This window comes from Dromiciops gliroides, chromosome 1, assembly GCF_019393635.1.
Source record: "Dromiciops gliroides isolate mDroGli1 chromosome 1, mDroGli1.pri, whole genome shotgun sequence".
In the NCBI taxonomy this organism is placed as follows: Eukaryota; Metazoa; Chordata; class Mammalia; order Microbiotheria; family Microbiotheriidae; genus Dromiciops; species Dromiciops gliroides.
Window position 1 is genome coordinate 759,005,366 of NC_057861.1, and position 23,244 is coordinate 759,028,609.

The following is a 23,244-nucleotide window of genomic DNA, read 5'->3' on the forward strand; positions in this document are numbered from 1 at the left end:
AGGTTGAAGTCGGGTCGTAAAGACCAAAAAGAATATTTTTATCCCAGAGGCAAAGGGAGCTTCCTGAGCAAGTGAAGGACATGGTCAGATCTGTGCTTTAGGGAAGGCCTTTTGGTAGCCATGTGGAGGATGGATCAGAGAGAGGGCAGGCTGGAGGTGGGGAGGTGACTTAGGAGCCTAGGCTAGGCTTGCTTGTGTCCCTGCTCCTGAAGGCTTGTCCTTGGGTAATGGCCAAGTGAGTAGAGAGAAGGCAACGTGCTTGAGATGTGAGAATCAGTCAGATTTGGCAAGTGATTGGCTGGGGGGTGGGGGAGGGGGAGGGAGACTCCACAGCTGTGAGCTTGGGAGCCTGGAAGGATGGTGGGGATGCCCTTGCTGGAAAACAGGGAATTAGGAGGGGTCATGGATCCAGGGAGAAAATAAAGGTGTTCCATTTTGGACACAGTGAGCTTGAGATATCTATGGAGCATCCAGGTGCTGCTGTCTTCAGACTGTGGGCGATGAGAGAAAGGAGCTCAGAGAAAGGTCAGGGCTGGTCATGTACATTCTCCAGATCGGGGTTAGCTGAAGAGTATTCCCTTTCCTCAAAAACATTCCTGGAGCAAGGGAAGAAGAAAAGGGAAGGAGAGTCTTGACTCCCACCTTTTTCTGAACCTGGGGCACAGCCCAGGGTAATAGCAGTATCAGAGCTGTGGTTTCTTCTCTTCCTCTTCTTGTCTTCTCATCAGCCCCTGGTGATTCATATTGACAACTTTCCTGCCATCCTCTGTAGTTTATCAACCAAACCTGCTGGGGGTCTCTTCCTGCATGCATGTGTGTAAAATAAATATCTCTGGTTCCACTGGAACTCAGGAGCTCTCCAGCACTAAGTACAGTGCCTAACACACAGTAGGCATTTAATAAATGTTTATTGACTGACTCTCATTCTCATTACCTGACTGACTCTTCTGCTTTCCTGTCCCTTTATATGTGTCCATTTTAATCCTTACACACAAGGAACCCCTGGGTCCATTTCTCTTGATGAGGCAACCTACGATCCGTGAACTTTCCTTGCTGCCATGTCACTTGGGTGTTCATGCTGAGATCTGAGTTGTAGGCACATCTCTCTTCTCCCACAAACCTTTCCTTGCATTTATACTGCAAAATTTAATGCCTAGTTTGGACCTGTCGACAATATAAGCTACGGGAATACCCAGTCTGTAGTCATACAATGATAATTCCATTTATTATAACTAATGGGAAAGCTGATATGTAAATAGCACCTTCTAAAAAGTGCACGAAGCGGGGCAGCTAGGTGTCGCAGTGGATAGAGCACCAGCCCTGGATTCAGGAGGACCTGAGTTCAAATCCGACCTCAGACACTTTATAACTAGCTGTGCGACCCTAGGCAAGTCACTTAACCCCAATTGCCTCACCAAAAAAAAAAAAAGTGCTCGAAACCCATTACATCCGTTATCTCATTTGTCCTCATAAGAATGCTGTTAATGAGTTAAGTCCTTCTGGTGTTTGTGCCTGTCCTAGCCATCTCTGGAGGCTAGATGCTCACCTCCTCACTTCCTCTGTGTTTGTATTCTCACAACAGACTCTTGACTGTTCTCCCTCCTCCATTTTTAATTCTACCTCTTATGCCACATCTTTGGAATCCCAGGCCCTAATTAATAGTTTCATAGGCAATTCCTTGATTCTCAATTTCCTCATCTGTGAAATGGGGTTAATGCTACTAGTAGGGCCAACCACAGGCTTGTCATGAAACAATATGTGAAAAGTGCTTTGTAGACATTAAATCATCATCTATGGGCCAGTAGTTATTACTGTTAAAACTCCCACTCTGAGAAGAGTCTTAAGCTCCCATCTCACCACCTTGGGCTAGTTGTACTGGCAGCCCCTTACTAGCATCATTTTTCTGGACTCTATTTTTATCAAGCCACATCCCTTGATTGGAGACCTAGAGGGGCTCCCAACCCCCACCCCAGGCTCCCCCTAAGCCTGCCTCCTTTTTGTTTTCTCCTCCTGGAGAAAAGGGAGAGACACTGTGAAAGTAAAACCCTTTACTTTTATTAGATTATTTTTTTTCCTAGAGAAAAAATCATTGCTTTCTTTTGAAATGAGGTATAAGGGGAAAATACTTTATTTTTAAAGATTCAGCAAATTAAAAAGTCAGTGGAGACAGAGAAAAAGATGACTGCAAGGAGAGGAAGGGAAAGGCAGAAAAAGTTTATTTGGGGGGGGGGGACAGGGCCACCAACCAATTTCTTTTGTATGAGTCTTCTACCCTATACCCTAAACCTCTCCCACACACACACACATTAAAGATCAAGGCTTTAGACTTATGACTTTCACTACCCACCTGCAAGCCCCCAGGGCAGGGCCAGGCCTATTTGCCTGGTTGCAAATCCAGGATCTCAGAGCTGACCAAGCCTGGGCTGAGCCATCAGTGCTGACCACACATAGTCAGTAAACTGAGGCAGGCTATGACTCGCACATCCATATTCAACAAGCCATTATTTGTTTGGGGCAGTTCCTGTTGGGCAGTAAGAAAGAACACTGGCCTTGGTGCTGAAGGATGTGAATTAGATTCCCAGTTTTGTCCCTTACCTGCTGTGTGAGCTCAATCACTTCTCTCTGTACCTCAGTTTCCTTATTTGTAAAATGCAGAGGCTGGGTGCAGGGGCAGCATGGCCACTGGACTTTGACCTCTGTGACCTTAAGCAAGTTACCTCTCTGTACCTCAGCCTCTTCATACATAGAGGCAGTCGGCCTTCCTGATCCCTTCTGAGCCTATGGTTCTGAGACACTGCCCTTGCTTACTTTACTGCTGATCTTCATCCTTGCCAGCTCTGCTTTTATTCTTCCTCTGACCTTCTTCCGTTCCTTCCATCAGCTCTTCTGCCATAATGATTATGACAAGAAAAACAAGGACGGTCCAGTTATATAGCACATTAAAGTTAGCAAAAGGATGATTTACATTAATTGTGTACAACTAAAATGGAAAAGGGCCACTAACCCTCCTTGGAGATCCCTGACTTAGAAAACCATACATTAGCATTATCTATCATCTATTGTATTTTTATTTTGTAGACTATCTCCCAATTACACTTTAATCTGGTTCTGGCTTTACTGGGAGTGTTGTGGGCTGGGTGACGCCTCTGGTCCAGGTTATCTCATTTGATCCTCACGGCCAACCTGGGAGACAGGTGTGATTATTCTTGTCTCCACTTTACACAGGGAGATTGTGACCTTCCTTGGCTTTCCCAGCTAGGGTTTTGAACTCAGTCTTCCTAACTCTCGAGTCCAGTGTTGGTAGCTCCTTTACCCCTTTATTTAGAGGTGATTGGTCCTACCTAGCCATCACTTTATACCGGAAGTTTAGCCCCACTTATTTCCCCCAGGCCAGTTGGAGTTTTTTGCCCCAGTGTAAACAAGTCCTCTTCTCCATCAGCCCCTTTCTTAGCTTTGTTTCTTTGAGAAATCGGGGCAAACAAGTGGGGGCTGAGGAGGAGGAGGATTTACAGTGATTTCATGTTTGCAAAGTGCTTCTACATAATTTACTTCATTTGATCCTCATCAACTCTGTAACGAAAGAACTATTATTATCCCCATTTCACAGATGAAAATAATTGGTGCCAAGAGAAATTTACAGACTCACCTGGCTTAGACAGCTGGGAAGGCTGTGAGTGAGTCAGCCTTGGAATTTAGGTCTTCAGATTCCAAGAACAGGGAGCTGTCCAGTGTGAGAAGCTAGCCTTGGGCTTTGGACATTTTTGTCCTCCTGGGAGAGCGTCTGTGGCATATGGTTAAATCTGAAGCCTCAGTGATAATTAAGTGCCTGTTGTGTTCAGAGCACTCTGCTGGGTGTTGGGGGGAAATGTAAAGATTAATTACAGTTTCAATCAGCAACTTCAATATTGACTAAGCACTTAATATATGCCTAGTAGGCAGAGAGCCAGAGCTCCAGCCTCCACAAGAGGTGAAAGATTGGTTCCTGTAGAGGAAGGAAGACCTAATGGCTGTGTGACCCTGGGCAAGTCATTTTTATATCTCCAAGCCTTAGTTTTCTCCCTTCAGCGAGGCCCGAGTGATTGTGGCCTCAAAGCTGGAAGGGACATTCAAGGTCATTGAGACCAATCACCTCATTTTATGGATGATGTAACCAGGGTCACACAACTGGCGCTTGCCTGAGGTAGAATTTCAGCCCAGGTCTCCCTGAGTCCAAGGCCCAGCCTCTAATGTCAAGAAAAGTAGTTCCAGTGTTAATGACCAGCTAATAGGTAGCCTTTGAAGGGTTGGGGGGAGAGAACTGACTGGCCTGGCTCATTTGTGTGCATAAGGGAGACTCCTGTGACATCTGTGTGAAGGACGGGCGGGAGGACGGGAGGAAGGAAGGACTAGACCCAGAGAGAGATGGGAAAGGGAGCTCTTCCTTTCTTCCAAGTGTCCATCAAAGAGCAGCTTCTAGGGCTGGAGAACTCGTGAGGGGAAACAGAAGGGATCTCCCCCTCTAGTCCTTCCTTCCCACAGGTAGAGCAATATGCCAATACCAAGTGCCTACTGTGTGCAAGGATTTCGAGGCTGTGTGTCCTTGTACACAGGTGTGGACCTTGGGTCCACACGGATCTCCTTGAGACAAATCTTGACTCTGTCCTGGCCTGTGGATCTGTCTGGGCAGGGCCTGGGTACCCTCCTCAGACACCCTGGGAGTTTCAGAGCAGGTTCCAAGCTAGCTTGGAGAGGTACTTCTTCCTTGGGGGCTGCCTGCCCAGATGAAACCCCAGTGTGAGGGAACTCCCGGAGACTATTGCTTAGTAAATGTTTATTGACTGACTGAAACATACCGTGTGCTGTCCTGGGTGCCCTTTAGAGCCCCAAGGGCCATGAGTTGGGGTGACTATTCTCTTGGGCTGGCTCCAGTCTGGCTCCTGCTTCCTCTACAAGCTTAGGACAGTTACTCTCCCCCCCCCCAACCCTCCCCTGTTTGTCTCTGTCCCTCTCTGTCTGTGTTTCTTTCTGCATCTCTCTTTCTGTTTCTCTCTTTCCTTCTGTCTCCCCGTCTCTTGTCTCTCTGTCTCTCCTCTGCTTCTCTCTCCTTCCCTCTGTCTCCCTGTCTCTTGTCTCTCTGTGTCTCTCCTTTGCTTCTCTCTCCTTCCCTCTGTCTCCCTGTCTCTTGTCTCTCTGTGTCTCTCCTCTGCTTCTCTCTCTCTCCTTCTCTCTGTCTCCCTGTCTCTTGTCTCTCTCTCTCCTCTGCTTCTCTCTCCTTCCCTCTGTCTCCCTGTCTCTTGTCTCTCTGTGTCTCTCCTCTGCTTCTCTCTCTCTCCTTCTCTCTATCTCCCTGTCTCTTGTCTCTCTGTCTCTCCTCTGCTTCTCTCTCCTTGTCTCTGTCTCCCTGTCTCTTGTCTCTCTGTATCTCTCCTCTGCTTCTCTCTCTCTCCTTCTCTCTGTCTCCCTGTCTCTTGTCTCTCTGTCTCTCCTCTGCTTCTCTTTCCTTCTCTCTGTCTCCCTGTCTCTTGTCTCTCCTCTGCTTCTCTTTCCTTCTCTCTGTCTCCCTGTCTCTTGACTCTCTGTGTCTCTCCTCTGCTTCTCTCTCCTTGTCTCTGTCTCCCTGTCTCTTGTCTCTCTGTGTCTCTCCTCTGCTTCTCTCTCTCTCCTTCTCTCTGTCTCCCTGTCTCTTGACTCTCTGTGTCTCTCCTCTGCTTCTCTCTCCTTCTCTCTGTCTCCCTGTCTCTTGACTCTCTGTGTCTCTCCTCTGCTTCTCTCTCTCTCCTTCTCTCTATCTCCCTGTCTCTTGTCTCTGTCTCTCCTCTGCTTCTCTCTCCTTGTCTCTGTCTCCCTGTCTCTTGACTCTCTGTGTCTCTCCTCTGCTTCTCTCTCCTTGTCTCTGTCTCCCTGTCTCTTGTCTCTCTGTGTCTCTCCTCTGCTTCTCTCTCCTAGTCTCTGTCTCCCTGTCTCTTGTCTCTCTGTGTCTCTCCTCTGCTTCTCTCTCTCTCCTTCTCTCTGTCTCCCTGTCTCTTGTCTCTCTGTCTCTCCTCTGCTTCTCTTTCCTTCTCTCTGTCTCCCTGTCTCTTGACTCTCTGTGTCTCTCCTCTGCTTCTCTCTCTCTCCTTCTCTCTATCTCCCTGTCTCTTGTCTCTGTCTCTCCTCTGCTTCTCTCTCCTTGTCTCTGTCTCCCTGTCTCTTGACTCTCTGTGTCTCTCCTCTGCTTCTCTCTCCTTGTCTCTGTCTCCCTGTCTCTTGTCTCTCTGTGTCTCTCCTCTGCTTCTCTCTCCTTCTCTCTGTCTCCCTGTCTCTTGACTCTCTGTGTCTCTCCTCTGCTTCTCTCTCCTTGTCTCTGTCTCCCTGTCTCTTGTCTCTCTGTGTCTCTCCTCTGCTTCTCTCTCCTAGTCTCTGTCTCCCTGTCTCTTGTCTCTCTGTGTCTCTCCTCTGCTTCTCTCTCTCTCCTTCTCTCTGTCTCCCTGTCTCTTGTCTCTCTGTGTCTCTCCTCTGCTTCTCTTTCCTTCTCTCAGTCTCCCTGTCTCTTGACTCTCTGTGTCTCTCCTCTGCTTCTCTCTCCTTGTCTCTGTCTCCCTGTCTCTTGTCTCTCTGTGTCTCTCCTCTGCTTCTCTCTCTCTCCTTCTCTCTGTCTCCCTGTCTCTTGTCTCTCTGTGTCTCTCCTCTGCTTCTCTTTCCTTCTCTCGGTCTCCCTGTCTCTTGACTCTCTGTGTCTCTCCTCTGCTTCTCTCTCCTTCTCTCTGTCTCCCTGTCTCTTGTCTCTCTGTGTCTCTCCTCTGCTTCTCTCTCTCTCCTTCTCTCTGTCTCCCTGTCTCTTGTCTCTCTGTGTCTCTCCTCTGCTTCTCTTTCCTTCTCTCAGTCTCCCTGTCTCTTGACTCTCTGTGTCTCTCCTCTGCTTCTCTCTCTCTCCTTCTCTCTATCTCCCTGTCTCTTGTCTCTGTCTCTCCTCTGCTTCTCTCTCCTTCTCTCTGTCTCCCTGTCTCTTGACTCTCTGTGTCTCTCCTCTGCTTCTCTCTCTCTCCTTGTCTCTGTCTCCCTGTCTCTTGTCTCTCTGTCTCTCCTCTGCTTCTCTCTCCTAGTCTCTGTCTCCCTGTCTCTTGTCTCTCTGTGTCTCTCCTCTGCTTCTCTCTCTCTCCTTCTCTCTGTCTCCCTGTCTCTTGTCTCTCTGTGTCTCTCCTCTGCTTCTCTTTCCTTCTCTCAGTCTCCCTGTCTCTTGACTCTCTGTGTCTCTCCTCTGCTTCTCTCTCCTTCTCTCTGTCTCCCTGTCTCTTGACTCTCTGTGTCTCTCCTCTGCTTCTCTCTCTCTCCTTGTCTCTGTCTCCCTGTCTCTTGTCTCTCTGTCTCTCCTCTGCTTCTCTCTCCTAGTCTCTGTCTCCCTGTCTCTTGTCTCTCTGTGTCTCTCCTCTGCTTCTCTCTCTCTCCTTCTCTCTGTCTCCCTGTCTCTTGTCTCTCTGTGTCTCTCCTCTGCTTCTCTTTCCTTCTCTCAGTCTCCCTGTCTCTTGACTCTCTGTGTCTCTCCTCTGCTTCTCTCTCCTTCTCTCTGTCTCCCTGTCTCTTGACTCTCTGTGTCTCTCCTCTGCTTCTCTCTCCTTTCTGTCTCTCTGTCTCTCTCACACACACATACACACACCCATGCCCCACATGGCCCTCTTGGGGTTCCTCATCCCTGAGCTTTCCTTTCCTGTCTCCCATTCCTGGAATGCTCTCCCTCCTTAACTCTGCTTAGTAGGACTGCCATCTCCCTTCAGGACTGCTCCAGTCAGTAACTCACCTGGCTTAGACAGCTGGGAAGGCTGTGAGTGAGTCAGCCTTGGAATTTAGGTCTTCAGATTCCAAGAACAGGGAGCTGTCCAGTGTGAGAAGCTAGCCTTGGGCTTTGGACATTTTTGTCCTCCTGGGAGAGCGTCTGTGGCATATGGTTAAATCTGAAGCCTCAGTGATAATTAAGTGCCTGTTGTGTTCAGAGCACTCTGCTGGGTGTTGGGGGGAAATGTAAAGATTAATTACAGTTACAGTCAGTAACTCCTCCTACCAGAAGTCTATGGGAATTTCCCTAGTTGTTCACCCCACCTCTCCCCAGTCCCCCCAAAAGACTTTGTAGTTACTTTTGTATTAGTATTTCATTCCCTATGTGCATGTTTCCATACCATGGAATAATAAGCTCCCTGAGGGCAGACATGGTTTTGATTTTGTCTTTGGATTTCTGGTGACTGGAACTCAGTAGGTGCTTAATGAGCTCTTGGATGCTAGACCTTCTGGGTGCTGGGAGAAGCAGAGCCTGGTGTGGCGAGATAGGGACCGAACCAGGCAGTCAGGGAAGAGCTGTACGTGATGGGAAACTCCCGTGTGTTTGGATTTGTTTCCGTGTCTCTGTTGGGCTCAGAGGCCTCGTTGGCAAGCTGCTCCTGGCTCTCCTGTAACAAAGGAACATCTGCTCAGCTTAGCGGATCCCCCAGAAGTGAAAAGGGAGGAATGGAGAGCTCCAGGCCACCCCTCCTCCTTCTCCCTATGCCAGATCTCAGCATTTTTCAAGGGCTGCAAGGAAGAGCTGCTGCCCAGCTTTGGAGAACCTCCTCTCCCAGCAAGCACCTATGCTAATGCACAGGAAAAGGCTGGGTCCCTCCCACGCTGACCCTCTGTTAACAAGATTCACACCAGTGAAACATTTGTTCTGGTATTGATGTCTTCCTGACCTGAAACCTCCTTGGGCCTTTGTAAGTGATTGAGTCATGGCTCATCATTCCCCTGAGTTACCATCTTGGTCTTGGCCACTGCATGGAAGGCTGGAGAGTTGGGGTTCTTGGGGAGATGGATCAAGCCATGGAGAGAACCAGAGATGATGGCAGCAGATGGGGGAGGGGTCTCTGGGCCAAGTTGGGAGCTTAGGGAACACAAGATGGTAGCAGCCTACTGATGGGTGGAGAGCAAAGGAATTCCTGGACAAATCCCTGGGAACTCAGAAGAGGAATTCATGGAAAATGAATTGGACTGGACCAAAAAATTTTCTGGATCGGGGAGCCAAAGCTGCAGCTCAGCAAGTAGGATCAGAGCGTGGAAAAGGAAAGCCAGACCTCCTGCTCTGGGACTGTGAGCCATGTGGATGGTGTGGGCTAGGGGAAAGGGGCCACTCTAGCAACCCCGAGTGCTTTTCTTGTGTAGAGAAAGTGTAGGCAAGTCACTTTGCTTGTTGACATGACTTAAAAGTGCTTTGGATGAAATTACTTGTCTTATGGTTAAGATATTTGCAGTGGGTGAAACAGGACAGGGTCACTAACCAGAAGAGGGGAAGCTCCCAGTCTCCTTTGTGGGCAAGTCTTGGTATTCCAGCACCAGACCAGACACATAGTAGGCACTTAAATGTCTTGTTGATGGGTTTGTTGACCCTAATTGACAGAATCAGGACTCAAAGGGTTCTTGACTGGCTGGATTGTGCTTGTACCAAATAACAACAACCAACAACCAATGAACAAACAACAGCTAACATTTATATAGTGCCTACTGTGTGCCAAGCACTATATTAAGCTCTTTTACAATGATTGTCTCACATGATTCTTGCGACAACCCTGGAAGATGGGTGCTATTATTATCCTCATTTTGTAGATGAGGAAACTGAGGCAGAGGTTAAATGACTTGCCCAGGGTCACCCAGCTAGTGAGTGTCTGAGGCTCAGTTTTCTCCTTTGATAAATGAGAGTAACAATAGCACCTTCTTCATAGGGTTTTGAGGATCAGATGATATGATATTTGTAAAGTGCTTTGCAAACCTTAAAGTTATCTATCAATGTGTGATATTATTTTAATAGTATTTTTCCAGTTACATGTAAAGATAGTTTTCAGCATTCACTTTTATAAGATTTTGAGTTCCAAATTTTTCTCCCTCCCCTGCTTCCCTCTCCCCTCTCCAAGATGACAAGCAAGCTGATATCAGTTAGATCATTGTGAATTATTATTGTTATTGTTATTATTACTAATCATAATAATAGTTTACTCTGGAAAGGTCTGGACAGTCTCTGTAATAACTGCTTTCTTTCCTTTGTGTCCTAAGCCCTCCCTGCTCTGTCAGGAGGCGTTTTCCATTATTCATGACTTAGGAAACGGTCAGTCCAAAGCAGGAATTCTTAACTTCTTGGTGTTATGGATCCCCAATTCCCTTTGGCATTCTTGTGAAGCAGATGGACCTGTGTTTTGTTTTGTTTTTTGGTGAGGCAATTGGGGTTAAGTGACTGGCCCAGGGTCACACAGCTAGTAAGTGTGTAAAGTGTCTGAGGCCAGATTTGAACTCAGGTCCTCCTGAATCCAGGGCCGGTGCTTTACCCACTGTGCCACCTAGCTGCCCCTGGACCTGTGTTTTTAAGTGCATAAAGTAGGGGGGAAACTACGTTGAAATACAGTTACCAATGTATTTTTTAAAAGGTTCCCAACCACAGGTTCATTACCCTTGCTCTAGGTGGATAAAGTCCATGCGGTGACCAGCCCCCACTCTAGGATGTAACTCTTGGGCTTTGTTTTTTTCTTTTACTCTATTGGAAGTTCCTTGCTTTTCAGAGGGGGCTATATATAGTTACTGGTTTTAGCTTTGGAATGCAACATGTACATTCCACATAGAACATCATTGTGTTGTGGCTCAGTTATCTGTTTCCTTATGAAAGTCAGTCCATAATTATCCACAGTAATGGAAAGGTAACCAGTTGCATGCAATGCCTGATACTTAAATGGGTCTGTGCTCTGAGGAAGGAGGATCCCCTTCGGATGCTGAAGCCCCCAGATGTTCCTGTTTCTGGATGACGTCGTTCTGATTGTGCCAGGTCCCAGAATCCACCTCCTCTGCCTCTTAAGTGAGACCTCGGCCCCTCAGGAGAGGTTGGCCCTGATGACGGTCCACATGGGAAAGATCCAGTGGGTGGGGACACCTGTGATCCAGGTTACAACAGATGGCTGCACGGGAGCTCGTGGGGCTCAGGGCTCGGGGCGTTGGAGAGGTCGACCTGGGAGAGCACTCAGAGATTTGTGCACTAGCACCAGAGCAGACTAGAGCACTCCCAGAGGAGCAGGGCCTTGCATGATGTATCCCGAGTATCCGAACAGCTTCTGCTCTTTCCATCTGCTCTCCAGCCCTTCACATAAAGTCCAGGCCGGTGCACAGCTTGGACATCTGGTGCAATGGACATCGTGCTGGGGCCAGGACTGAGGAGGAGGAAGCATGGAGGTGGCTGGGGGTGTTCCGGCGTCAGAGCATCACAACTGAATCACGTTGATTTGACTGGAATGTGCCTTGATTATGATTTGAATCCTTGTTCTTCTGGCGTGTTAGCATTTGCATACCAACAAATAATAAAGCTGTGTTTTCAAGCCCCAATGTGGGAGGCCTTCTGGGCGGCTTGGCATCCCCCCCCCCCCTTAAGAGCTGCTGCTCAGCCTTGACTTTGCCTGGTGGAGAAGCATCACACCCTGAGGCAGCCCTGCCTGAAGGGCGGTTCCTTTTACATAAAACAGGGGAGGCTGCATTGGAAGGGGGCTGGGGGTCAGTGACTTCTTGTCTTGCTTTCCTCAGACTTACACGAGGTCCAGCTTCCATTCCTCCCCCATACACTGGGCGGTCACAGCCACGGGAGGAGGAGCACCCCCCAAACCTGTTGGGCAGGGCCCTCGGCAGAGGCTGCAAGCCACCCCCTGTTGTCCATTGGGAAATGCCTTTGTTCTCCTGGGACCTGTCAATCAACAAGCTTTGTTGTTATGGTCCAGGCACCCTTCTAGGTTCTAGATCTAGGTCTTAGGTCTAGAACTGGAAGGGGCCATGGAAAATGTCTGGTCCAGAGAGAGTGTGACCAGCCCAAAGTCACTCAGGCAGTCAGGGATGGAGCTGGTTTTCACAGGCGTCTCTGATCACAGATACAGAGCTGGTGGCTCCAGGCTTTGGGAGGAGTTGGGGGGGGGCAGTGAAAACCCTCCCTTTGGTGGACAGCTGAGAGCTGGACCCTTGGGCCTGTTAATGTAGTGACACGCTGCAGCTGCTCCCGGAGGGTCAAAGCCTTTCGTGACTGGGGCCTTCCCTCTGTTCCATCTTCTGACACCTCACTCCCTGACACATGCTCTGCCATCCAGTGACCCCAGCCTCCTGGCTGTTCCACAGCAATGCCCTCCATCTCTCACCTCCAGGCACTCTCTGATGCCCCCCCAGAGGCACTGAGGGCCTGTCACAGATGAACTAACACCAGCTCCCACAGCCCAGCCCCTGGGGCCGAGGTTTGTTAGTCACAGTCTGCTGAGCTCCTGGTGTCTGGCCCTGGGCAGCACCTGCTGGAGTCCCACAGGGCTTCCTGCTGACTTTACTGATGCCCACCTGAATGAGACCATAAACAGTAAAAGCTTTCACCAGATTTGGTCAGGAAGCACAGACCCCCAACCCCTGCCCCCAAGGGGCTCCCTGGGTGTGACTGCAAATGATGCACATATGGGAGCGATTCTTAAAAATATCTACTGAAGATGATCACCTAAGACAAAAAAGAAAGGAACCTATATAGGGTGGAAGGAACAAGATACTGAACACAATAAAGTCAAAGGCTGAAAGGCCAGAGCTCCTCCTCCCGCCTTGTCTGTCTGTCCATCTCTCTGTCTCTTGCTGTCTCTGTCTTGGTGTCTCTCATTCTTCCTCTGTTTCTTTCCATGTCTCTTTCTTTCCTCTCTCTCCTTCCCCCTGTCTCTATCCCTCTCTTATTCTGTCTCTCTTTCTGACTCAATCTATGTCTGTCTCTTTCTAGTTGTCATCAAACTGCACCCAATTCTCACTCCTCTCTATGTCACTTCATAGGGTCTTGCTGTATTACCCGGCAGAGACATACCATTTTTAAAAAACTGACTTCAAGCGTATTGGTTGGACAGTGAAAATATAGCCAGAGACCATTATCTATCACTGGAGAATTAGGGGTGATGTCTTGGTGTATTTGTGTCAAGTCCCATGCCCAGATTCAAAATGGTGCCTTCCTAAGTCTGAGATGGCGGTGGGGCATGGCTAGGGCAGTTCACCTGGAAAAAAAATGGATTTTAGCATTTGTCAAAGCTGTGCTATGTCAGCCAGATGACCTTAGGCTGCCTTCCAGGGGACCGGACGCCCAGGCCCATGGAAGTGCTGGCCCTCCAACACCCTGTGCTGCTCAGATCGTACCTGGAGGGCAGGTCAGTGACATTCCTCTTCTGTTAATGGAAGGACCTCTGAGGTCCCTTCCAGCTCTGAGTCTGTGGTCTGACTCTGACCCCCGGATGGAGGTGCATGCATTTATTGCCTCTGAAGTGTCCAACCTCTCCCAGGGCTGAGGAATGATGGCAAAATGGAGACAAGGGACAGTGAGACTTTTCCAGAGAAACAGCGGTTCTCTGGTACTCCAGGCACCCTGTGTTGTCGCAGAGGTGGGCAGACTCCCTCAACATGGTGATGGCAGCCCATCTCTGCCCTCTGCTCATGGGGGACTCTTGTCCCTGTACTCCCATCCATTTGCCTTAGGTGGTCCTTGTTTTCCTCTAACTTTGAGAGGAGGACAGTGGATGGACGGTCTGGACGATTACCAGACTGTCTTTCCTTTGATGATGCCTCTGACTTGTGTCTGGTCTCTGAACTGCTTAAAAGCCACTAGGCTGCCTACCTGAAGCAAAGTCCTTTGACAAACAGTGTTGCTGCATTTTCCCAGGAGGAATCAGCAAGCAATGAGAGCCAGCATCTTAAAACGATTCCTTCCTTTGGAGAGAGGCTTGTTGGCCCATTATGGGCCTCCATACAGCTATGGGCTGAGAAAAAGGGCCTGTTGATTTCTTGCGGGGAGTTAGGTTTGACATAAGACTAGACATAAGAAAGAACTTCCTAATAATGAGAGCTGTGTCAGATTCCCCCAGCTCCAGGAGGTAGTAAGCTCCTTGTCACTGGGGGATCTCCAAGGAAATGAAATAACATTTGTAAAGGGCTTAGCACAGTGCCTGGCCCAGAGTAGGTGCTTAATAATGCTTGTTCCCTGCCCCTGCTCCCTTTTCCCCTTCCAAACGAACACCAAATGAGCGCTTATGGGAGATACCGCTTGGAGAAACGATCATGTTCCAGTGTGGGCTGGGCCACATCAGACATAAGTCTGACATTCTGGGGTTCAGGGGCTCAAGGTGGTGATTGCCAGTGGCTGGAGCAGCAAGTACAGTGTCCCCTAGTCATGCTGAGAATGTCAAGAGCTCCAACCAGGGGGAGCTCCTGCTGAAGTGGGACAAGCAGCTGAAGCCACAGTCCCTGCCTGCAGCACTTACCTTGGGGCAGCACGTTGTGGCGCTTTGCCCTCAGGGGCTGCGTTCTCCCTTTTCTGTCCTGGAGACAAGCCACAAGGAGTGATGTGTCCTCCCAAACAATGAGCAAATGGATTTTACTATGGAGAGAGAAAAACAACCCAGAGAGGGTTTCTCTTTGTCTCTGCCTCATCTTCCTTCTGCCTCTTCTGTAATTCTTCCCCTTGTAGTTTTTAGAGAACTAACTTCAGATCAGCAAATGTCCCTGGAGGTTAAATTTAGTGGCAGCTTCTAAGCTTCTTTTCTTGCCAAAGAAGCCTGAACTTGTGTTTTAACATTTTATCATGTGAGAAATGTCTCTTGGAGAAAACCCCTTTCTTGAATGTAGCCTTTCATAGGACCAAGTTAGCAGCTTTGGGCAGGGAACGGCATTTATTTGTGGTGTTACTGGATTTAGAGAGAAGCCATTTCATTGTACAGATCCAGAGAAGCCAATCCACATTTCCAAAGTTACACAGCAGTTCTTCTGACTCCAAGTTGGGGGCTCACCCCATCTCTCCAAGTGGCTTCATGCTGTGGCAGCCTGAGAGGCAGTCCTAGAGAAGAAAACTGGGCAGACCCAACTGGATCAACCCCTAGAAAGGGGGGTTTATTGGTGTCTGTAAAACAAAGGCTGCTCCTTGACCATATCCGGGGTTTGCCCCCAATAACAAAAGCCTCTGGTTGTGGCAGTAGGTAGAGTGCTGGACCTGGAGTCAGGAAGACCTCAGTTAAAATCTGGCCTCTGACACTAGCTGCGAGACCCTGGGAAAGTCAATAATAGCAGCCCCTTCACAGGATTGTTTTGAGGACAAATGAGGTCATATTTATAGAGCACTTTGGAAATCAGTGTTTGTCAACTGACAACTAATGGCAATAGTAGCTAGCGTCTACTTGGTGCTTCCAGGCTTTATGTGTGTTCATTCATTTGGTCCTCACAACAGCCTTGGGAGGTAAGCCCCATTTTACAGATGAGGAAATCGAGGCACTGAGTGGTTAAGTGACTTGCTCAGGGTCACACAGTGCTTAAGGCAGGACTCAAACCCCGATCTTTCATGGTGCTGACTGCATGCAGTAAGGTGAGAGAAGGAAGAACTGGGTGTTGAGCCAGGGTGATTGGGAAGATATTGGTGTTGTCACTGATTCAACAGAGAAGTTCATGAGAAGGGCAGGCTGAATAGGGACAGTATAGTTCTGGTGGGACGTCCAGGTGGAGACATCAAGCAGACAGTTAGAGATGTGGAATGGAGGCTTAGGAAGGTGGTTGTGGACACAGGTTTGCACATAAGATGGTGGTCATTGAAGCCGTGGGAGGGGATGAGACCCCTGGGTGAGAGAGTGTTGGGAAAGAAGACCCCTGAGAGTCACAGGAGGATCCTCCCACTTAGCGCGTGGGAAGATAGGAAGATGTTGTTCAGTCATTTTGGTCGTGTCCCGTTCTTCGTGACCCCATTTGGGGTTTTCTTGGCAAAGATACTGGAGTGTTTGCCACTTCCTTCTCCAGTCCATTTTACAGATGAGGACACTGAGGCTGATAGGGTGAGGTGACTTGCTTAGGGTCATACAGCCGGCAAATGTCTGAGGCTGGATTTGAACAAAGAAGAATGGCCAAGCCTGGCACTCTATCTACAACCCGGAAAAGGAGAGGGAGAAGTTACTGCCTGTAAGTGGGTTATCACTTTCCTCTGATCGGTTGGCCCTACAGATGACGAGTGTGTTTCTTAGCAATAGCCGTGTGACAGCAGAATTCCACGACCAAAATAATTTAGAGGTATTGTAGACTTTGTTATGGTTTGTCAACAAGGAGGGTTCTTGCCAACAACTTAATTAATTACCGGAGAGGGAACAAGGGAAAGCATCTAAGAAAACATGGAATTATCTAAGTATCTCTCTATCCCTGAGTCTAGGGGAAGGGGGAGTGCAGGGGAGCTGTCAGGGTGAAGAGAAAGCTGATAGGATCAGTCTGTGTTAGGAAAATGTACATGTTACATGTCAGTCAATAAACATTTGTTAAGCACCTTTTATATTTCCCTTGGGGCTGCTAGGTTGTGCAGTGGATAGAGTACCAGGCCTGGAGTCAGGAGGACTCATCTTCCTGAGTTCAAATCCAGCCTCGGACACTTACTAGCTGTGTGACCCTGGGCAAGTCATTTCACCCTGTTTCCCTCTGTTCCTCATCTGTAACATTTGCTGGAGAAGGAAATTGCAAACACTCCAGTATCTTTGCCAGGAAAACCCTAAATAAACGCGGTCACAAAGTGTTGGACACAACTGAGAAGACTGAGCCACCATCGGGTTTCCCTTGATAGGATGTAAGCTCTGCAAGGGCAGGAATTGCTTTGTTTTGTGTTTGCCTCTCCAGGTTCTAGAACAGTGCCTGACCCGCAGCAAGAGCATGAACACTTTGTCAATTGATTGGAAGACTGGCTTCTCCTCGCACCCAGGACAGCTCTTGAAGGAGATTGATCACAGCTTCCCCTGACCCCAAAAGGCTCTGAGCAGGTTTATCCTGGCGGGCTGGGCTAGGAAGAGGTCTCAAGGTTCCCCCCACCCCCAGCCAGAATCTCCCCATGAAATCGGTCTCTCCAGGGGAGGCTGCTAATGCTGGTGCCCATCCAGGTTCATGCATAATCCCCACTCAGCCAGCATTTGGAGAGACCTATCTTGGCTACCTTCCTGTTGTGTTTGAAGGGAGAAGGTTTGAGACCAGGAAGGTGCCGGCCCCTGCAAGCCGCCAGCCCAGCCCAGCCAGCGAGAGGCCAGGACAGCCAACACAGACCTTTACGGCTTCCCAGTGGTGCCCCAAGGGGCTAGCTGCCCATGAGGCTGATTTATGAGGGTGCTTTGCTTGGTTCAGGTTCCTGTGTTGGGTGTGTATTTTTAAAACTCTAATGGAATTTTACTTGTAAATGAGAAGAAAGCTCCTTGCTTTACTGAGAGGCAGTGCAGTGGAAAAAACTTGGAATCTGGGAGTTGGAAGACCTGGGTTCAAATCCCACCTTTGTTGCTTCGTACCTGTGTGTCCTTTTCTGCTTCCCACTCTGTAAAGTGATAGGGCTGGCCTCAGAGAGCTCTGAGATCTCTTTTGGTTCCAGGACTGAATGAGTCTAGATCTGAGATTCTCCTGTACCTCTTGGACAGATATTGGTGCCCAGTATTCTGGCAATGACCCATGCAGAGAACGTGTGGTAAATGACACTGTTTAGTTGTAAGGTGAGGGCAGGGATCGTCACTGGTGTATAGAGCACTGAGGTCCCGTGCTCCCTCTTTGGGCTTTTCCCTGGGAAGGAAGGAAGCAGCAATTCCTGGGATTTCTAAAGTTTCTTTGACTCAGTAGGCAAGGCTGTGATCAGGAAGTAAACCAATGTTAGTGATCATTAGAAGCTTGGGAGGTGGCCCTGGAACAGGAAGACCTGAGTTCAAATCCAGCCTCAGACACTAAACACTTACTAGCTGTGTGACCCTAGGCAAGTCACGTAACCCCAATTGCCTCACCAAAAAAAAAAAAATTAAAAAAAAAAGAAGCTTGGTAGGAAAGCAAGGAGCTAGCCTAGGCTGTAGAGCAAGTTTACTTGCTCGTCTTGCTTGCTCTTAAGAAGTCTTGGAGGGGTTTTGCTCTCAGTATATCTTTTAGTCTTCCCTTTTGCTGTTCTCCTGTCCTCATGTGGAGCCCAGAACTGAAGAGATTCTTAAAGCCAATCCAGAGACAGAGATAAATGATGGTGGAATCCATGGGCATCCTCTACAGGCTGATGTCGAGGATCTGATTCTGTAGAGGCTTCCCTGGACTGGAAGGGGACCTGCAGATTCAAGTCTCTGGAATCCACCAGCTCTTTGACTGATCTCAGCCCCTTCCCATGTGCCCATCCTGGTCTCGGAGGCCAGGACTCTCTTAGGAGTGTTGTCATTACAAGGAGTTCTGGTCCTCTTTTCTTCACATGGAATTTCTGGGTGTGGGAGGAAGTCCACGGTGAAGGCAAATGTTCCTTTTCTCCAAGACTTCGTCTCTCCCTCCTGCAACGGCTCTGCCCAAATCTGAATCTGACATTGTAGTTTGGGTTTGTGGAAACGTGGTCCTAGCTGGCAGGGGAGGGCAGGGCGGGGAGTAGTGGGAGACAATGCAAGGGGTGGTTAGGTTCATGGGAGAATGCTGCAAACAGTTAAGAAGCCAAGCCGTCTGACAGGGGCTTTGAGTGGTGGCTCCGGTTCTTCCATGATTGCTTGAAAAGCCTTGGTGGAGCCAGCCTTGTGGGGTACGCATAGCTTTGCAGCATAAAGTTGGTAATGTTTTCCTTATTTCCTGAAATAAGATACTTTGGATAGAGGCTTTGATTCACCCCAGTTACTAACTCATCCTCATTTATTTTTCAGTGAGCAGTACAGATCTTCATTGAGAGAATCTTTGTTCTGCCCCTAAGGGGGCTATCAGGTTAACAAAGAAGAGTCAGGAACAGTGTGGGTGTAGATGGCTCTGCCTAACCTAACACAAAGTCTTTGCTCTACTGCCAGGGTATGATGAGACAAATTCCAGGCCAGTAGGTAGATTTAGATGGGGCCTAACCTGTCACGAAGTACAGTGGCAAGACCTGAGCTCAGCCTCTGGCTTTGCTTCTTGTTCCCTGTGTGACTATGGGCCAGTCACTTCTCTTTGCTGGGCCTCCATTCATTTTCATAAGATTTAGAGTTCCACATTTTTCTCCCTCCCTCCCTCCCTCCCTCCACAAGACAGCAGCCGATTTGATATAGGTTATGTATGTACAATCCACAAGTGCTCTTTTTGTCAGTTCTTTCACTGGGGGTGCATAGTAAGCTTCTTCATTAGTCCCCTGGGATTGTCTTGGATCCTTGCACTGCTGAGAGTGGTTAAGTCATTCACATTTGCTCACTGAACAATCCTGATGTCCCTATGTCCTCCCACCTCTGCTCACTTCACTCTACATCAGTTCACATGAGTCTTTGCGGGTTTTTCTGAGATCATCCCGTTTGTCACTGCCCGTAGCACAAAACCGTTCCACTACAATCATAAACCACGGCTTCTTCAGTCATTCCATTGTTGGACACTTTTAATTGCTTTATTGAACTGAAACTTATTTAGTTGGTTCAGTCGTGTCTGACTTTTCATGACCTTGTTGGGCAGGGGGGTTTTCTGGACAAAGATACTGGAGGGGTTTGACATTTCCTTCTGCAACTCATTTGACAAATGAGGAAACCGAGACAAACAGGGTGAAATGACTTGCCCAGGGTCACACAGCTGCCAAGTGTCTGAGGCCAGATTTGAACTGGAGAAGATGAGTCTTCCTGACTCCAGTCCTGGTGCTCTGTGCACTATGGCGCCACCTAGCTGCCCCAGAATCTGAAACTGATGCTCAGAACTGACACTTATCTCCCTGCTATTTTCACCCATCACTCGTGGTTCTGTCCTCTGATGTCAAACAGAAAAACTCTTAATTCTTTTTGTACAGGACGGCTTGCTGACTTGTGGAAGAAAGGTATTAGATGCCACAAGTTCTTTCTTTTCCTTCCTCCCTCCTCTTCCTTGCTTCCTCCCTTCTCCTTTCTCTTTCTTTCTATCTCTCCCTTTCTTATTTCCATCCATTCTTTTCTCTTCTCTCTTTCTCTTCCTTCCTTCTTTCTCTGTTTCTGTCTCTGTCTGTCTCTGTGTCTCTTTCTCTCCTTCTCCCTTTTTCATTTTCATCCTTTTTTCTTCTCTCTTCTCTCTCTTTCTCTCCCCCTTCCCTCCCTTTCTCATTTCCATCCTTTCTTTTCTCTTCTCTCTTTCTCTTCCTTCCTTCCTTCTTTCTCTTCTCTGTCTCTGTTTCTGTCTCTGTCTGTCTCTGTGTCTCTTTCTCTCCTTCTCCCTTTTTCATTTTCATCCTTCTTTCTTCTCTCTTCTCTCTCTCTCTCTCCCCCTTCCCTCCTTTTCTCATTTCCATCCTTCTTTCTCTTCTCTCTCTCTCCCTCCTTCCCTCCCTTTCTCATTTCCATCCCTCCTTCTCTCTTCTCTCTCTCTTCCTCCTGTCTCACTTTCATCCTTCCTTCCTTCTCTTCTTTCTCTCTCCCCCTCCCTCCCTTTCTCATTTCCATCTTTCCTCCCTTCCTTTTTTTCCTCAGCTGCCCCCAACATATTCACAAAAGTATAGCCAAAGGCTCCCCACATTGGTGGGCCAGGAGCCCTGTAGCTACTGGAAGGCCCCTTCCCCCTCATGCTGTGTCAGCCCCGTGGAGAGCTGTTTGCTTGTTTGAAGCACCTGAGTGGAGAGAAGTGCTAAAAATAAAAATAGGAAGGTACTGAGGTGCTCATTTTACTTAGCCACCAGAAAGGAGAAGTGCTGAGTCCTGGCTGCCCTGACTGCGCCTCTTGGCCAGACGGGTCTGAGGGAGGAAATTCAGGAGGGCTCTTGACTTTCCAGGGTCTGGAGCCTGGGGTTCAGCTCACCGAAGGAGGCAATGGCCCAGCGCTATCCCCGCAGCGCCAGCAGCTGGAGGGGCTCCCAGCGATAGCCCAGACATTGGCTCATGTGCGATGGAGGCGAGCCGGCCACACGCACAGGAAGGCCTTCCTCTTTTAGCTCTGGAGCAGCCGGCGGCGGCACCTCAGTTTCTTTCCTTCGTAGACTTCTCTTTCCTGTGTGTCCCCTGGGGCACATCATCCTGACCTCTGCCCCACCCCCAGCTCCCCACCCCTGCGGCGTCCCCCTCCTGGATGCTCAGCCCACCTAAGCGTAGGAGGATGAAGAGTGACCACTCAGGGCCTGGGCCCAGTGCTGGGGAGAGATGGAAGGAATGGAAGCCTGGGGTGGGGGGTGGAGACTCAGGCAGTCCCTGAAGGTCATCCGGAGCCCTGGGACTGGACCTCCAGGGAGGGCTCCCTAGAGCTAGAGCAGAAGCCCTGGGCTGGCATCACGGGCCCAGTGAGAGAAAAACACTGAATGAGGAAGGAGGCTGATGGCCGAGGGCTGGGGGAGGGAAGTGGGGGGGGTTGTTCCTTTTTCTGTTTTCTGTCTGAAGCCTCAGGGGACAAGAACAAAACCAGCTTCTCTTTCTCTGACCAAGTCCTGCTCCCTCCCCTCCCTGCCCCCAAGAAGCAGTGTTTTGGTGACTTTGGCCATTCACCTCAGGCTCAAATCCACCTGAAAATGCTAAAGAATGCCAAGCCTCTATTATCAACATAGATTAGATGATGAGGGTGCTGCTGATAATAAAACTGTATGAGAAAAGAATTGTCACTATTGTAATTATCATCAGGGGGCAGCGAGGCGGCACAGTAGAAGGAGTGCCGTCGTCAGGAAGACCTCAGACGCCGATTAGCCCTGTGGCCCTGGGCAGCTCACTCCCCCTCTGTTTGCCTCAGTTTTTCTCATCTGTGAAATGGAATAATAACAGCACCTGCTTCCCAGGACTGTTGTGAGGACCAAATGAGGTAACAATTATAAAGTGCTTAGCACAGCTCTTTGCGCAGGGGAGATCCTATACAAAGATTAGCTCCGTTGGTGTGTCCTTCATCGTTTCTTCCTTCACCTGGGACCTCCCAGCAGCCTCAGCTGGGACTCTGGACCAGCTTGTCCCTAGAATGCTGATCTCCAATTGGCCACATAGCCAAGAGATCTGGGCCCGCGTTGTGGAGACAAATAGCCAGAGTCATCGAGGTACTCAAGGTTTGCAAAGTACTTGTCGTGTCAGCACATGTTTTTTTTTTTTTTTGGTGAGGCAATTGGGGTTAAGTGACTTGCCCAGGGTCACACAGCTAGTAAGTGTTAAGTGTCTGAGGACGGATTTGAACTCAGGTCCTCCTGACTCCAGGGCCGGTGCTCCATCCACTGCGCCACCTAGCTGCCCTGTGTTAGCACATTTTATCCTTGCAGAAACTCTGAGAATCAAATGTTTTACAGATGAGGGAACTGAGGCTGAGGGATCCACCCCAGGGTCACATAGATAATGAGTGTAGTGAGTGTCCTGAGTCCGCCTTCCTGACCCCAACGCCCATAACTGCTGCCCGGTCTCCAAGACCCATCTCACCCGTCAAGGGCACATGCCTGACTTAGTGGCAAAGATGAGTGGGGGAGACTCTGTTTGTTCTGCTGACGTTGCGGGGCTCTCAGTGCCCAGACAGCCCCATGCCGGGTCTTCATTCCTCCTGCATGAAGAGCTGGCCACACCATCCTGGAGTCCCAGGATCTCAGAGCCAGGAAGGACCTCAGTGTCTGACCAATCAGGCCATCTGGTCAAAACTTTCCTTGAAAACATCCGGGGATGGTCCATCCTCTGCTTGAAGATGCTTCTGGGTGGGGAGCTCACCACCTCCAGGGAGCAGAGGCCAGATTCCCTTCTGTCCAGGGCCCTGAGCTCTGGCCCTGGTGGGCACGGATGGGGCACAGGGAGGGGCTGGTGCTGCTCATGTGGGGCTGGAGAGGAGCAGGGGCCTGTCACACTGCAATGGTGGCTTTTCTCCAAGAAACGAGACAGAACAAGGACAAACTAACGGTGAAAGGTTCTTTGTTATCTGTTTAGTCTGCATCTGCCACTGGGCCTGAGGGGAAGGAGCCACCCTGGGGCCAGCCTCCTCTGGAGAAGACAGAACGGGGGAGGCTAGAGTTACAGGAACGCCCTGTGGGCTTCAGAGCAGGTGGGGCCGCTGGGGACCTCCGGCTTTCCTTTCTTCTTGGCCCTGGGCCTCCCCAGGCAGGGCAGAACAAGACAACCTGCTCCTGCCTGGCTAAGGCTTGGTCTGTCTCTGCTGCTCTCTGACTATCCAAGCTTGCTTCCTGAATCCCAGGTGGGGGCTGAAGATCTCTGAGGAGCCCAGAGGCCGTGCCTGGGGACTCCCAGGGACAGCTGTGTAAGTGGCTCCTTCTGTCCCCAGGCTAGGCCGCAGGCCTCCACTCTGCCCAGAGGCCGGGCCTGAGGACTTCCTCCCCCCCCCCCATCCCCCTGCAAGGAACCTGTATCTCTCCAGGTAGGTGGCTCCCTG

General features: G+C 49.5%; 1 protein-coding gene across 3 annotated transcripts in view; it reads left to right on the forward strand.

Annotated features, from left to right (window-relative positions):
* Positions 1-23,244, forward strand: part of ELMO1 (engulfment and cell motility 1) — a 376,252-nt gene that overhangs the window by 24,003 nt on the left and 329,005 nt on the right. The window contains exon 1 of one of the 3 annotated variants that reach the window (XM_043975136.1): positions 22,860-23,112. The exons of 1 other annotated variant lie outside the window; for it this stretch is intronic. The gene's annotated coding sequence lies outside the window, so the exon portion shown is untranslated. Of the gene's footprint in view, positions 1-22,859; positions 23,113-23,148; positions 23,230-23,244 lie in introns of those variants that run through there. One more of the 3 variants, XM_043975137.1, reaches the window with a different exon arrangement.